Below are 16,293 nucleotides of genomic sequence, written 5' to 3'. Positions count from 1 at the left end.
ATCAGTGGTCCCAGAACTTAAATGATATATCGCGACCAAAAACGACACGAACATGAGAGAAGACGACACACCAAGCGCAAGAACTATTTGCGCTTGGTGTGTCGTCTTTTCTCACGTCCGTGTCGTTTTTTGACGCGCAATATCATTTAAGTAATGGATTACCAACTTGCCCGGAATGCTCCTCTAATGATCCCAGAAACTTTAATATCAGAAGCCTATGTAGACAATAGGAGCTTAGGCAGAAAAGTATTGATTTGCGAGGAATGTACATCGAGAAGTAGTCTTTAGAAGTTGCTATACATATTAGGTCAAAAACTCCATCGTAAAAGTAAGCTGCCGCTTTTTTTTTTTTTCAGGGCCAGTTTTCAGCGGATGTCAACCCCCCCCCCCCCAATGGCTCAATCGCTAAGCTGCTCTACTGCTGAGTACGAATACTTGGGTTCAATTCACAGACTGGTGGTGGTATTCGAAGGCTGGTGGAACGCAGCCATGCTCTTATTAGCGGAGAGAACTTGGAGTGGCGCCCTCTCGCTAGTCACGTCACGGCCAGGACGTGATGTCTCGCTCGGCTGCCGCGGGCGCTCCTTCCCTTCGTGTATGCTTGGCATATGGGCGGCTCGAGCCGTATTTATGGAAGGATATGCCGGCTTCTTTCTGTCGCCATGCCTGTACCACAGTTCTTTCTTCAGAAGAGCGTGAGGCGAGAAAATTTGCGGCTTGGGTATCGAGGGCTATGTAGCCTTGAAGGGGTTTACTGGTTTTGCAACACATATATGGGCCGCGTCTGCCCATAAATTTTGCGTAAAAAGAATGTCTGCAAATTCAAAAACCAAAGTTGTGTATGATGCTGTGCTAAACGCTAACCATTCTCTCCGTACTTAGCTATATGAGACATTGCATTTTACATGGAAGAAAAATTTTGGTATTTGGTGTCAGCATGTGTTCCGCATTAGAAAGACATTGCCCAGCGAAGCTGTCATCATGATTCTTATTACTCTGGTGACTTATTCCAGTCTAATATGGCCGCGTTAATATGCGTAAAAGAAAGTGTTACGCGCGCATTTCGTATGAAAAACTTTGCTGCTACTTTCACCGCTTTATGAAACAGGCACCCATAAAACACACTGCTCATGGCTGCTAACATGACGGTGCATCATGTAGAGTGTTTACATAGTTAATTCACAAATATCATAGTAGCAATCACCTGAAAGAAAAGTTTCGTGATTAAGATCGAGAGCCAGTCAATTGCAAGCGATGAAACGTTTCATGGTGGCCCTTAGCAGACTTCATCGACAATATGGCACACCCCTCACTCAACGGTAGACACCGACTGTCGTTATGGCGTAGCACGTATTGTTCGCGAAACCCATCAGTTCACTACAAATTCGAATCGAATCCATCAATCAGTTTTTTACAGCGCCAATCGCAATGCCTAAAGTATACTCGAGGCACCCTACCACGTTGCTTAGGCTGCACTTTGTCTCACCATGTCCCGATCCAGCGTCGTTTAATTACACAAAATGAGAAATATTGGCTTCGCTAGTACATAAAAGAGGCGTTCGCAAAGCTTTCTAAGGAAGACACCACAAGCCTTACATATTTCACTTGATTTTTGACCCCCCACCGGGGATTTATGACATCTTCAATATGTCCCATGCTGCTAATCAATGGCGCTTCGGCTTATTTCTCGCTGCAGCCACACGGCTCAAAAACATATTTCAATAAAAAATTTGGGTCGAGCAGCCTGTGTCCGTACACCAAATAGATTCGTGATGTATGTTCTTCAAGCAACAAACACCAGTAAATTGCTCAAGTGAGTTGAATGTGTAGCACGGAAAAGGGTATGTATATATCGGTACGTTATTTTTCGTATTCTGTAAGCAGCTGTAAGCCTCAATAAGCTTTACTTCAAATTACTGCCAATTAATATATGCACGTGCAGAACCACCTACTTTTGAGAAGCAGTTGAGGAAGGAAGTGGGGCTGGTAGAGTCTAAACTGTGGTGTTATTCTCTTGTTATTGCCGAGAAATACTAAAATTCGATATTATACCAGGAACTACTCGTCGCGAGCAAACCGGTTTTAGCAGATTAAAAATTTGGAGGACGCTTAAGCTTCGCCTTCAAGAGTGGAACGCGATAGCGTTCCCGTCGACCCGCAAAGGGGTGTAAGACATTGGGCTACGGCGCAGCGATCACTTATGAGGCGCTCCGCATCGGACTTTGCACCCACCAATCTCGCAGTGAGCACCGAGCAACGCAGCGTTCGGCGCGGCAACGCAACGTGTGCCTGAGCAAGCGGAACGAACCAAAAAACTCGGTGTCTCGGAGGGAGAAACGACCTACGCGAGCCAAACGTCGTGATCGGCACGTAATGCCGGGCCGTGACGCGCCATGAAGGCCGACGCAATCATGGGGTTGACGCCTCGGTGGGACCGTCCTCTATCCCGCTTGGGAGCACCACGGATGACTCCTCGGATGCAGCTCAGCACACATCGCAGGGGACGCTTTCCCACCAGACGCGCTACGGCACAGCGATCACGTCAGAGGCGGCCCGCATCGGACGCTGCACCTAGGAATCGCGCTGTGAGCGGAAAGAGGAGCCACGTCGCCAAAACACGAGGGTTCGTGCGGCGAGTGAAGATGGAAGGGGAGAGAGCGAGAAAACTTAATAAACGCAAGGGTAGTGGGGCATCCTCGCACCGGTCCCCGCACGGTCCGAATGGTAGAAGTGGGCGAGTGGCGCTCCACGTGTCGAGGCAGCGCCGGACATTGCGAGGACGTGGTCTTCTGTGTTGGCCGCAAGATGGCTCTGCGTGTGCGCAGAGCGCAGAAGAAATGGAGCGGAAACGTACTTCGCTACTCGTTTAACTGCGACTTCTGTAAGTTACATGCTCATAATTACCTATATACACGGCAGTATAACTTTCGACGGCACGTTTCTAAGGCAACACCGCATTCACTAGAGGCGCTTTTGTACCGCTTTGTAGCATCGAAGTCGTGGCTTAGTGGTAGCGTCTCCGTCTCACAGTTCGGAGAGCCTGGTTCGATTCCCACGCAGCCCATCTTGCGAGTTGTTCTTTATTCATGAAGTGCGTCCCGGGATTTATCGCTCACGGTCGTCGACGACGCCGGCTTTTCTGCGAGACGAGCTCCATAACGCGTTCGCGTTAAAATCACGGTAACTGTTGTAGAAGCTATGTATAGCCAGTGTTTGTGGCATACTTGTACCACAGCGGCAGGATATATGCTGTCATAACCGGATTCTTATATGCTATGCTGTTGCGGTTGTCGATACACGCATGAAAATCCCGCAATGGGCTGCTCTGCGGTTTGCAATGTAGCGTTGCCTTTGAGAACCGCATTGCCATCTAAGAAATAAACTCTTTGAATAAATTTTCTCAACCGAAAACGTCGCAAAAATATATTTGAGACGATCGCCATAAGTATACAAGCAGAGGGAACGAGAGCGAACAAATGAAGACACTGCAGAAGGCACCTGGACAGCGCCCGAACTGCAGCAGACGACAGGCGCGAGTCCTAGCCCTGACGCCACGCGAGCGGCGCTCGGAGCGCTCCAAAGCTTGGCTAACATCACGGGTGTACGGAACCCGGTAGTCAACCTTCATCGGGAGGCCATGATTCACTTCGCCGTAACATCTGTATTGCATTGGAATGTTAAACCCCACATACATCGTCGTCTGCAGTATAGACATAAGCCTGCTATGCCATGATATCCTAAGCAACGTGGTCATCGAGTGGTTTTGTGCTCGCAGATCCATAGCATTGTGGTAGCTCTACTGCATCGCTTGCGAACATGTTCTTTATTTCGCTACACCAGTTAATAAATTCACCGGCTGATCACACGGTATCTCTGTTTGTGTCATCGCAGGAATTTCTTATATTTTAACCTTAGGGGCGATAGTGAAGTTCACGGTACACCGCGCAATGGCGACTCCGGGATAACTGAGCCCAAATAGATCCGAAGATGTCTAATGTGCTGATCCTTTCGATTATAGCAGCAGAGCTCAAAGGATAGGGCTAGTGATTATTTCTAGGCCGTGATCAAGAAACAGATGACCGCGGACACTGGCTGTCAGAACGATGGCGTGAAAAAGGGTGGCAGCAGCCGCGAGAAATTTGCCCCTCGTGCTGCCTTTCGCCTCAGCGTTAACTAACCGGCGAGAACACAGCGCAGAAGAAGCATCATCCATCGGTGTGCCTAGCGTTTGTACCCACCGTAAGTATAGCTTTCGATGTAGGACCAGCGCGGCCGCGCCGTGCGCAGCCGCGATCGGGATAGGACCACGGCCTCCTGCTGGCTTGTGCGCAATGGAAGACGGCGCGCACCCTCCCTGCCTTTCTCCTGTGCACACGCGAACTCCAACTACTGTATCCTTCCATAATGGGAACAGCGCGAACAAGATGACGACGGAGTGAAAGGACACAGGACGAGCGCTGACTGACAACTGAGTCAGTTGTGAGTCAGCGCTCGTCCTGTGTGTTTTCACTCCGTCGTCGTCTTGTTCGCGCTGTTCCCATTATTAATGTATACCAACTCGCCCGAATTTCCACTCCCAATACAGTCTATCCTTCTCACTTTCGCACGCTTCCACTTTCGCGCTGTCCATGCACCGCCGACCAAAACAACCGCTGGCGCCGGAAATCATTCTGCATTTTGTCTAGAATGTCATCTTCAGGCTCGAAAAGACATCTCAGAGCGTACATTGCGAAATCGGGCTGGATTTCGCGGCAACACCCACGCACCGGGAGTCCCATAACGCGAAGAGCCCCATCCGAGCACAAAGTTTCAAGGGCGGTTCGATAGCGACCAGACTCGTCGCGGCATCTCGCGAAGGCCACGGAATCTACGGAAGGAATGGGTTTCAATTCCAAAACTTTATGGTTATAAAGTTCTCAGAAACTTCTGATGCGAAATGTGAATTGACATTTCTAAAGTTGTGCTTTACATTTTCAATTCGATAACTTTGTTGGCTTAATGTTGTTATAAACATTTCACGCCAAAGGTGCATTGACCTTTCTAAAGTCGTACATCACGCGCCGTGGTTGCTCAGTGGCTATGGTGTTGGGCTGCTGAGCACGAGGTCGCGGGATCGAATCCCGGCCGCGGCGGCCGCATTTCGATGGGGCCGAAATGCGAAAACACCCGTGTACTTAGATTTAGGTGCACGTTAAAGAACCCCAGGTGGTCAAAATTTCCGGAGTCCACTACGGCGTGCCTCATAATCAGAAAGTGGTTTTGGCACGTAAAACCCCAAATATTATTATTAAAGTCGTACATCGGACCATACAACGACACAAGCGAAATCAACAAACTATCAGACAAGTTGACAAAGCACACAGTGAGGTCCGATGAAGCGAAACTTTGTGGTGGTTCATTTATGCGCTCATGTCACAGAATAGAATATCCACATTTTTTTCACCTGTTGCAAAGCATCCATGTCAAGACACTAAAGCCAGCAGAGGTAACTACGTTCTTATTTATTTTTCTACTTGGACTTCTATTCACCAGGACACACTGATCCTCTTCAATTTCCTTGTTCACGCTACCCTTTGGCTGCCAGAGCCAGCCAGAGGGCATGCGTTTTTCTCGTGTTTCTCAGGCGAGTGCATTTTCTCCTGGCAGAGTTTTGGATGCTTTCTGGATAGCAGACGAGGAAAATGAACAATGGTCGCATGCCGCCATCACTGTGGGGACTCGACGTATTGCAACGCGTTCGATTGAGCACTACCTCTTCGGAAAGTCTTATCTCGCCGGTGTAGGAACCGAGGAATATGCGTATGGTTCTTTCTAAACCAAGCGTCTCACGTTTTCTTCGATATCCCTTCTGTAGCCACCGTAGGTGCCCAAAAGCAGGCATTCGATTGTGGCCAGCATGCGTTCCTTTGCGTTTCTTTTTTTTCCATTTCGATGCCCCCGCCCCATGCACAAAAGAAAAAAAAGACATTGTTGCGTCGAAGCGAATTGTCGCGTGGTAAAAGTTCGATTTTGTTGCTTCTTTGCGGAAAGTAATGAGCCGCTGGATGCTTCAGTTACTGGATATTCTATTAAATTAGAGAGTTTTAGAATACGGGCCCCAATAGTTTGGGGCCCCAAAGAGCTTTGCGGGTGTTAGCGTTGGAGCACGCAGGAGTGAAGAGCTTTAGAATAGGGCTTTGCGTTTGCGGATAGCGTCTTGCGCTGACAGCGCCACTACGGCGTCAATGAAAAGCTATTAAACATAATTTAATAAAATAAACTATTTTATGATGGGAATAATAATTTTGACCTTCATTTTTTTCGCGTTTAATTACAATTCAGAGGTTATTCTGTAAGCATCAAAGCATTAGTTGCACTTAGTTCTGAGCAAACCAACTTTTCGTACCTTCACCAGCCAAGCTTAGCCGTGTTAGGCCTACGAGCCACAAAATTCACCATCGAATTCGGAATCAGCGTCGTCTAATGAATCAATCTTCATAACGCACGCTAGTTGAGAGAAAGCAATAGCCGCAGTCACTTCTCCAAGCTTCCGAACTTCATGTGTTATCACGAATCGAATCCAGTTTGGTGCTAGGTTAGAGCCGTTGCTTCGATGGGTGCCGCTATGTTTGCTGACGCAAAGCTTCGGGGGCCGCTATTCGGGCTTTCGCTAAATCGGTGAAATAACGTTCCCAACGCAAAACCCAAACGCAGTTTGCGTCTCGCGCATGGGCAGTGGTTTCGACGCTATTTCTTCGGGGCCTCAAAATGTTTGGGGCCCGTATTCTGAAACTCTATTATTGCGATAGCGATTACTTGGACACCCCAGGCGCATTTCTGCCGTCGCCGCTGCCCTCATGTTCAGTATAAAGCCCAATTAAGGGCGATAACATCGGGACCGCACGCCGCATGCTGTATGTGCGAGTGAAAGGATCTGGAAGGGGTTGCATCGGTGAGCCGGCGATGGTGGCTCAGTCTTGTGTGCGCAAGGGAGAAAAGTGGGGAGGAAGCGCACCGCCTTCCGTCGCACACGGTTACTCCTAAATAGACAGATCTTCGAACGTTAATACAAGAGCTGTTCGAGGCATCCTCGCCTTCGATCTCACGAAAGCATTCGACACCGTCTTGCACCGCTTCATATTGGAGTCTGTGGCAGGCCTCGGCCTCGGCCAGAGATTTCGTGAGTGCGTACGCTATTTCCTAAAAGACAGAGAAGCCCGACTGCGTGTCTCACAACTTAAGTCGGACCCCTACACGCTGGGCTCCGTCGGAACACCGCAAGGCTCAGTAATATCTCCATTACTATTTTACATAGTGATGAAGGGACTCGCAAATAAGCTACGAGACATCCCGAACGCAAACTGCGCTCTATAGGCAGATGACATCACCATCTGGAGCCCGGGAGGCTCCCTGGCAGACATGGAGCCGGCATTACAGTCTGCCCTAGATGCCACGGAGGAGTACCGACTAGACACAGGAATGAAACTGTCCTCTAAGAAATCGGAACTCTTACTAATTCGCAAGTCTTGCCAAGGAGTCCGCTACCTAACTCCTCTAGACGAACTTCCGATCGCACTACACACAAGAGACGGACAACAGGTTCCGCGAGTCAACCATATACGCACTCTTGTGCTCCTAATCGAAGCCACTGGATGCCACGGACACGCGCTTAAGCATTTAACCGCCAAAACCAAAAACATGATCAGACTCACCCACAGAGTCTCAGGGCGCAGGAAGGGTCTTTGGGAAGATAACCTTCTGCGCGTATACCACGCATTCCTTATGAGCCACATTAATTACGTCGTCTCTGCCCACGACTGGATGAAAATAGAAAAGAAGAAACTAAACACACTCATGCGCAAGCGCATCAAACAGGTCTTGGCCATTCCACAAAGAGCAAGTACAGCAAAGGTTGATCAGCTAGGCATGCACATCAACATCGAGGAAGTGATCGAGGCTCAGACTATATCGCAAATACTTCGCCTATCCTCGCCCAAAGCCGGTAGACTAATCCTAAGCGATGCTAATGTCTCCCCATCTCCCTATGTCGAGCACGCGGTTACCCTACCGACCAAAACTATAGACAATTACAGAGTCTCACCGTTTCTCAGAAACGTCCACCCATTACATAACCTGGGTAGGCGCCGGGCCCGCGCCCGCGCATTTCTCGACCGCATCGACGCGGATCGTGAAGCCACCGCTTTTGTAGACGCGGCCCAGTTCGGCAACACATCAAATGCCGCGATAGCAGTCGTGGACGGCAACGGAACGTTACGATCATCCGCATTGGTTAAATCGGCCACCAGCGCTGAAACAGAAAAGATAGCCGTAGCCATCGCTATGGCATACCCCACATTTACCCATATCCTCACGGATCCGCATGCTGCCATTCGGGCTTGCGAAAGCGGCAACGTATCTAAAGAGGTAGCGCATATACTACTAGCAAGCTCAAAAGAGAGCAAACGATGCCTCTCCTGGTTCCCCGCTCACATGGGGAAAGACATTCAGCCGAAAAAACACAACCTCAATGAAACGGCCCAAGACCGTGCGCGAGAACTTGCTCGCCGTGACGGTCCCACGGCCTCCGAGGGGATGGACATTAGAGACGTTTAGCTTGTACGCTAATCCGGTAAACGGGAGCGGTTTGGGCGGGTTACCGGATGGTCGGGGCGTAAACGTGAGCGGTGAAGCCGCCTGGTGTTGTAGAGCTCAACCAGACAAACGCATAGCTAAAACTGCAGTAACTCACCATATCCTGCTTCGCCACTCGTGCAAATTTTTGGCAGCGGCGTAATTGTGAACACGATTACGCCACTGTCGAATATTTACCCCAGCAGCTAAGCAGAATACAGTAATTAGCTCTGTGGTTGTGTGGTTGAGCTTTGCGCCACCAGCTGGCGCCACCGATCGGGCCGCTCACCTTTACGCCCCCGCTAAACCGGAAAACCGCCCGCGCTTTCCCGGATACCGGACGCACTAAAAGTCCCTATTGAGTTTCATGACCCGCTACTAACTGACCGAGAAATCACCTCACACTATCGAAAAGGCAGAATGAAATACCCCCTCCCGCACGCCAAACTCGAACGCGCGCAGGCGGCCGCGTTTCGAATGCTACAAACGGACTCGTATCTGTCACAAGGCCTGCTGAGCCACAACAACTCCGAAATCGCGGCAAATTGCCAAGACTGCCCAGAATTCTACTGCTCACTCTCGCGCATGCTATGGCAATGTATCGCGTTACCAAAGGGCCCTCTCCACAAAGGGCCCTCTCCACAGTGCGAAGGAAGGAAAAAGTGGAGATGGAAAGGCAGGGAGGTTTACCAGTTTAGCATAACCGGTTTGCTACCCTACACATGGGAGCGGGATGGGGGGATGAAAAATACGGAAAGTAGAGAGAGAGAGAGAGAGCACATAGCACAGTGCACTCATCGTCAGTTAGAGTCCATCACTTTTGCGTGGTACGTGATATCACTGTCACAGCCTCTTGTCCAATGCCGTCTCTTTCAAAAACCGTAGTCCCTTCGTCGCCTTCAGCTGCGATGTCTTTTGTCCGCGGCATGTGAACATCGTTTCGAGGGATAGTGGTCTAGTGTCAAGGTGCGCTAGAACGGATGCGAGGGACTGTCGCTAAACATTATATGCAGGACAGTCGCACAGAATGTGTTCAAGCGTCTCCTCGCAACGACAGGCACTGCAGAGAGCGTTGTCGGCCATTCCAATGCGAAATGAGTAAGATTGCGTAAAAGCCACCCCTAGCCATAAGCGATAAAGCAGAGTGGCCTCTCTTCGGCAGAGTCCAGTTGGCATACAGAGATGCATCAAAGAGGGCAGGTGGTATTGACGGTAGCTCCGGTTGTTTTGGCTGTTTGGTGTGCACCTTACAGAGAGCGAGATAACCTGTGCAAGCACCCAAAGTCTGCTAGCTGCGTCGGACCGTGAAAGTGGTATGGCCTCTTCTTGTGCGTCTTCAAGAGCTGCCCGAGCGGCATTATCGGCATCTTTGTTTCCTATGACGCCGATATTGAGTGGGAAGAAGCCCTCAAATGCCCGGACCTCAAACTTCAACTCAAGGCCGTCCAGAGGGCCGAAGAACTGGCGGGGCGTCACAACGTTCTCGTCCTGACTTGAGCGCCGCCTACGGTTTCGGCCCAAGGGGCTCCCCGCGTGCCATCTCCAGTGGCTTAAACCTCCTCAGGGCCTCAATAAAGTTCTTGACTGACTGATTGCGAGGTTTTGTCTATGTGTGCGTTGACCTTTGTTTCCTGTGACACTTTTTTGCCCTTTATCAAGCTGTTTCTTCGAATTTCTATATTTCATTGTAACTTCGCATTTGTTATGTACGAGGGCGAGTCAAATGAAAGTGAGCCAACCAAGCCCGCGCAACGATGGTTCTGTTCATTTTCAGCGAAGCATGCGCGTAGCACACAGGCATCTCCCATACACAAAAGTGACACGCAGGTGTGAGAATAAAGGTTTTTAATGCTCTCACACACTGTGTTGAACATGGTTGAGTGACATAATGGACACTCCGAAGTTGAATAGCGTGGTGTCGTGAGGTTTTTACAGGTGAAGGTGTTTTTTTAAATATAGATTATTCGCCATATGGCCACCGCGTACGTTGAACATTGCATTGCGTTGGCCACTGTGAAGCGTTAGAGCAAATGGTTCAAAGACGGACGTGAAAATTGCAAAGATGATCCAAGACCATGCCAACGCCACCGTGCAATCACCCGCAACACAATTGCAAAGGTTGATGAGATGATTAGACAATAATGGAGGATAAGCGTCGATGAACTGGCAAAGCGTGTAAACATCAGTCACGGTGTGGCTCACACCATAATTCAATAACATTTCGGTTACCAGCTCTTGTGTGCAAAGTGGATGCCCTAGATTTTGACTCACAGCCAGCAGACCAAGTTCGGCGCTGCCTTGACTCGATCATCTAATCCGGTATCACATTGAGGGTGACGACTTCTTGTCTGCATTTGTGACCGGGAACGAATCATGGTGCCACTACTACAGCCTGAAACACGAAGCCAAAGCTTACAGTGCAAACATTTGAATTCGCCATCCTCAAAGAAAACAAATTAAAGTTGCCATTTCCGTCGGAAAGGTGTTGACTTTTTTTTCGATCGTCAGAGGTCATTACTGATAGAATTTGCTAAACCTGGAGGGAAGATCAATCATTTCCGTTATTGTGCTACGCCAGATCGGCTGCATGTCGCAGTCGATCCGGCGTTTCCGGCAAATGCCAGCATTCCTGAGGATGCCACAAATCTTCTTACGAAAGGACCTAAATACAGCATTGATCCCAGCGTTCCTGTTATGAACTTGTAGCGTTTAACAGAAATGTGGTTAAGAAAGCTCCCCAGGAGGACAAAGAAAGATGTTTGCTTGATGGTGTGGACAGTCTAGAAAAAAGCGTTTCAGGGTGTAGGTGAAGTCGTGATGCTGCTGTTATGCGGAAGACTGTTACGTTTTGCAGAGATCATAACCTAGTTATTTTGGAAGCAGACAAAGAAGGGTGTTTTGTGGTACTTCCTAGAGGAATGTACAATGAGGAAGCCGCAGAGGCTGTAAACAAAAACTTTGTACAGATTGAGAAATCTGAATGAAAAGTAAAGAGCAAAGTTGTGAGGCTGTGTAAGGCGTTCAGCTTGGACAAGTTGGCCAAAGATATTAACAATCTTAGAGCTACAGCGCTAAACATATTTTTCAGTGCAAAGACGCACAACCCCAATGTGCCGTTTAGGAGCATCATGAGCGAACGTGGAACGTGGCAGTTGTTACTTAGTAGGCAAATTCTAAAGGTGCTAAAAACTGTTAAAGTAAGTGATGCTTTCTCGACAGGCAATTCACAAGACATAGGTCAGTTTCTAAGAAACAAACAATCCATAGGCAATGCTTTTTCTGTGGATGTTGAGGATCTGTTTTATTCAATTCCACATGATGCACTTTTTGTTGCCGTAAAGATGTGCATAGAATAAAGTGGCATCATAGCTTTTCAAAATGCAGCTGGTGTTACACTTGAGGACTTTTTAACATTATTGGAAGCCCATCCTAATAGTACCTTTATTTCCTTTGACAAACAGCTTTTCTTGCAAAAACGCGGTATTTCCATTGGCTCGTGTATTGCGCCGCTGCTGTGCAACATATTCTTATCTAGTGTTGACCGCCTTCTCGAAGAGGCTTTTAAACGGGACAGCACTTTAAACATTTTAAAAGTTTTTAGATACATGGACGACTTTTTAATCCTTTTTACCAGACAAGGCTCATTGAAGCGCTGCGATGATATTTTTACATTTTTAGGGACAATGGTAAAGGGCTTTCGTTTACGCATGAAGCGCCACATCGTAACACCCTGCAATCTTTAGATTTAAGATTAACCTTTCATGATGGACAAGCTTGTTGGCAATATTTCCCACGTGCCAAGAAAGGGTTGCTACCGTATAATTCATGTCACTCCAAAATTGTGAAGTGTGGAATTGCTATGCTCTGCCTGGAGTCTGCCCTCGAAAAATCGTGTACCTACACGATGCAGGCCTCGTTAAATAATCAGATTAAGCGACTGAAAGAAGCACATTTCCCTGACTCGTTGGTGACCACAGTCACCGAAAGCTTCTTACGGAAAGTTAAAGGTGCCAGCGCCACAAGGGAGGAAGAAAGAGCCAGAACCGTAAGACCTGCTGTGATTCCGTATGTTCATAAGGTTTCCCATAACCTCAAGAAGGTGGCAGGCCGGCATGGTGTACCCATTGCCTTTTCTGCCCCCGTCAAACTGGGTCGACTCTGTTCGAAAACCACACGCGAGGAGACCGGTTCGCAAGGCTGTGGCAAGAAGCATAGCACGTCTTACGGGAGATGTGCTACAGGCGTGGTGTACGAAATTCCCCTTGAGTGCGGCAAGTCCTATATAGGACAGACTGGACGCTGCATAAATGAACGAGCCAGGGAACACGAACTAAATCTCATGAAAGATGGCGTGGCACATTTGCTTGCGCACTGCAAGGCCTGCATGTGTAAACCACGGTTTTCTGAGATAAGGATTCTTGGCAGAAGTACATTTCAAACAGCACGGGAGCTGATGGAAGCCTACTATATAAAAAAGAAAGGAACAAATTGCATTAGTGATACATCTATCGTGCTCTATGAATCAGAAACTAGATTGTTTGACCGCTGGGTAACGTAGATCTGTGAACAGCCAGCGCATGCGTGTATGTATGTATATATATATTCTTGGATCACAGCCCAAAATAAATCAGTTGGAAGTGCCGCCTGTGTTGTCTTTATGAGTCTTCCTTTTGTGAGTGTTCAATAGCGGCAAAAACATGTCTTTTTCAAGAAAAAACGGCGTGGAAAAATGGCGAATGGTGTCATCTTGATTCCACGACAATGCCAGTGCCCACGTCGCTTATGATGTTAATACAAAACTGGCAAAGTCTAAGTAGAAAACGCTGCAACATCCGTCATACAGTGCAGATCTGTCGCCTTGCGACTTCCTCATTTTGGTGCCATTCAAGAAACAGCTCAAGGGAACTAGATTCGTGTCGGACGATAACGTGAATTTACAGATCTTTTGAAGCAGCAACCCAAAGAGTTTTGAGACAGGAATCACGCGACTCGTTAGCCAGTGGCACAAATGTCTAAATGCTCATGGAGACTACTTTTAAATAAAGTACCCCGTTTACCATATATTGCAATCGGCTCACTTTCATTTGAATCGCCCTCGTATATTTTGCAGAATTCCTGCTTTTTATACTTGCGGGGCTCTCTGTCGCGACTCTAATTTCGGTCCATTTGCTCACAGTACACGACCGATGATAGCTGCTCATGAGCAATACATCGGAACAAATGACAGAGTCATTGAAATTTTTGTGTGCTTGTGGTATATGTACAAAAATGTAAACAAGGTTCTTCGCGGACAGAGTTTCATTAAACTATTTGTCCTCAAATTGTTAATTTCATGGCCTTTACATTTTTCATACCAGCGCCATTAACTGCTTTGCTGCTTTCGAGCTGATATAGTTATAAAGTTCATGCGATATTTTCTTTACCTAATAAATAGACAAAAACATGAAAGAACTGACATGAGTTATTTCGGACACAATTTTTGGACATACGAGTGTATTCTTTTATGAAAAAATACGTATTTTACTTGTCTTGACAGTGCGTAGCGTTCAAGAATTCGTTTGCGGCGTCTTGGGTAATAGCAATGCGGTTCTTATTCACGTATTTGATCCCTCGACAAATTCCATAATGAGGAGGCCGAGCTGCAACGTTAGCGTGAGCCCCCCCTCCCCCGAACGAAATTTCTGGCTACGCCACTGCCCACTTCGACTTTATGTGAAACATCATAGCGATGGCGGAAATTCATTTTGAGTGTCCATATAATTGCTATCGCAATAAAATTATCGCTCTTTCTCTCTCTCCAGTACGCGTAACAATATTGGTAAAGTATCGAATGCTCACTTAACAGAGTCTTTGTCAGTATGTAAGATGGAAAAAAAAATTCTTTTCCTTTTCCAGGCTGTGTCACTTTATTAGCAAGTGCGCTCTTGTGTGCAATCTTCCTGCTCCGGTTAGTCAGCAGTCACTACGTATGGTGAGAAAAATCAGCCACGAAGACTTTCGACATGTTGCGCATTTTTAAAAGAAACCGACGCGCAGTGCGAAGCCGCACTGCTGCTCTTTTCACGTGAATCTCGCTTTGCTCCTTGTACCGTGCAGTCGCCCAGCGGTCAGCACCCGATGCCCACCATGACGGGGCACCCGAACGCTCCGGCGAACGCGGGCAGCGTCGTGGTGGCCACGCGGCACGCCGTCGCTGCCGCGTCCCACGGGCTGCGGCGGGGCACCGCGCAGAAGGTGTGGCCAAAGCGGAGGAAGAAGAGCTGCCTGAGCGACCTCTCCTGCGCGATGTTGGCGTCTCGGAAAGCGGCCGCCCTGAACGAGACCTCGGCGGCCCAACGGGCCTGGACCGCGTCCCGCCACCACGGCTCGTCGCCGGACGCTTCGATGCCGGAGGTGTGTTTCGCGTAGGACGCCAGGCAGCGCGTGTGCTCAGTCAGGTCCCACGCCGAGGACGAGGTGCCGTGGCTGCGTCGAGAGGATGTTGTTACGGAAGCGAAGAACCGGCTGCATGACGTCGCACGAAGGCGGGCTGTGGTTCCCGAAATGACAAACGCAAATTGTCCGAAAATTTCACATGAGGCACCGTGTTCGAAAGCTCCATGCACTTCTTGTGCACTGCGCCGTACCATTCGCCTTTGAAGTACATTCTAAGGAAAAAATGTGGCACCTTTGGGGCTATCTTGTCCCCCGGAAACTTTGTTTAGATTGTTTGCTCTAAAAATAAAAGTTACACCTTGGCGCACCACGGTGTTTGCATATGGCACATTATCGGTTGTGCCACACAAGCTACAACCTGTTTCTGGAGCTCAGGTTTGCCCGGTGGGCGAAGGAGAGCGCACGTCGGCAGCCGTCTCATTTTTCCACTCCCCCTCAATGTGATACACCAGCGTCTACATGCACCGTGCGAGGCGACTCACCTGTGTCCACCCGAGCCTTAACCGCGCCTGGCGCAACAATTCCGAATTGCCTCGCGGGGGGCTTACTGCGGTTTTCATGGATGCGACGTGCTAGAAATGCAATGCGATGTAACGCTATCGCAAACCTATACAAACGCAGCTATAGCTTCCCGATAAGATAGTCGTTATATTTCGCTATGTGGCACTTCGTATACGCGAACAGTGTACAAGATACAATGCTGCGAGATTGGTTGCGCAATGAAAAGGAAAAAATGCAATGAATCGAACGTTCCATTTCGTGCAATACTGTAAATTTGTGCAAATAAATATTTAATGACTTCGATAAACCAGAACAGTTAGAATTACTAGCTCGATTGCATATCTCACCACATCCTTTCAAGCGCATGCTCACACCTTCGTCGCCGTCATCCTGTAACGTAAATCCAAATGTTTCGTTTTATGCGGAATGCTTTCATTAACTGTCATATCTAGGCTGCTGCCGTTTTTCCTGATATGCTACGTGTCTAGGCGTACATTAGCAGCAGGATAGTTTTCAACGATAGTTCTGCCAATTACGGAAAATTTGATAAGTTACTTTTATTTATTAACTTTATATATATATATATATATATATATATATATATATATATATATATATATATATATATATATATATATATATATATATATATATATTATATAACGTTTTAGCAGTTCTGTGTTGCTATAGTAATACAAAAATCCTAAAAGTGGCGTTACCTTAGATATATGCGACCTTAAGATGTGT

Source organism: Dermacentor albipictus, unplaced genomic scaffold (assembly GCF_038994185.2).
Source record: "Dermacentor albipictus isolate Rhodes 1998 colony unplaced genomic scaffold, USDA_Dalb.pri_finalv2 scaffold_14, whole genome shotgun sequence".
NCBI lineage: Eukaryota > Metazoa > Arthropoda > Arachnida > Ixodida > Ixodidae > Dermacentor > Dermacentor albipictus.
The sequence above is the reverse complement of the archived record's forward strand: the minus strand, read 5'-3'. Positions refer to the sequence as shown.